Below are 1,090 nucleotides of genomic sequence, written 5' to 3'. Positions count from 1 at the left end.
CTTGGAGCGCACGTTTCTGAGAGCACTACTTGGAGCGCACGTTCTGGTGATCCATGGATTTCTCAGATCCAGTTGGAAATTTCCTCTATAAATAGAGGGTTCTCCCCAGTTGGAAAATCACACCAAAAGCTCTCTGCATCTGAGGCTTTTCTCTCTTCTCCCCCTTCTTACTGCTTCATCTCTTTCTTCTCTTTCGAGTGGTCATTGGGCCATATTATGAGTGTCAGTCGTGAGACTGCCATATTACGAGTGTTAGTCGTAAGACTGCCATATTGAGGGTGTAATTCTAGAACGATTTTCTACAGTGCAGTAGAACTCCGATACAGAGTATCTGGGCTGTTTTATCATGGGGACTTTGTGGTTGATAGTCTGCCTTGCACAATTTTGGGCAGTGCCTCGAAACGTCTTAAAGAGAGCGACCTAGTCCGCGACTCAACCCCGTAATACTCTCGGTGGCATAAATTGTTTTCAAAGGTTTTCGAATTTCAAAAACAACAATTTTAAGACGATTCGAACTGCCATGTCTGCCGACGAAATTACTGGGCCAGGTTCTTCTGCTTCTGACCACAACAAACCGTTTCGGTTTAAGGGAAGTCACTTCAAACGATGGCAACAAAAGATGCTGTTTTTTCTAACCACAAAAAAGCTTGCCAACGTTTTGAAGGATGACATTCCTGTTGTACCAGAAGAAGGTGAACAATCTGAAAAGGATAAAATAAGTGTTGAATTAACCCAATGGGAACATAATGATTACTTATGTAAGAATTATATTCTTAATGGACTTGCTGATGATCTGTATGATTACTACATTTCCGACAACAATACTTCTAAACAGGTTTGGGATGCTTTAAAGAAGAAATATGATACTGAGGAAGTTGGAGTCAAGAAGTACGCTGTTAGCCGCTACCTCAAATATCAGATGACAGATGATAGATCAGTGGAAGCTCAGCCTCAGGAAATCAAGAAAATAGCTCACGAGATCATCTCTGAAGGTATGTCCCTAGATGAACAATTTCAGATTGCTGTTATAATTGACAAACTGCCCCCTGCTTGGAAAGATTTTAAAAATTCTCTTAGGCATAAAACTAAA

At 40.9% G+C, this 1,090-nt stretch overlaps 1 protein-coding gene across 3 annotated transcripts in view; it reads left to right on the top strand.

Annotated features, from left to right (window-relative positions):
- The window catches only part of LOC101494644 (uncharacterized), a 20,255-nt gene that overhangs the window by 9,291 nt on the left and 9,874 nt on the right, over positions 1-1,090 (top strand). The window lies entirely within an intron of this gene.

This window comes from Cicer arietinum, chromosome 2 (assembly GCF_000331145.2).
Source record: "Cicer arietinum cultivar CDC Frontier isolate Library 1 chromosome 2, Cicar.CDCFrontier_v2.0, whole genome shotgun sequence".
Lineage (NCBI taxonomy): Eukaryota > Viridiplantae > Streptophyta > Magnoliopsida > Fabales > Fabaceae > Cicer > Cicer arietinum.
The sequence above is the reverse complement of the archived record's forward strand: the minus strand, read 5'-3'. Positions and strand labels throughout refer to the sequence as shown.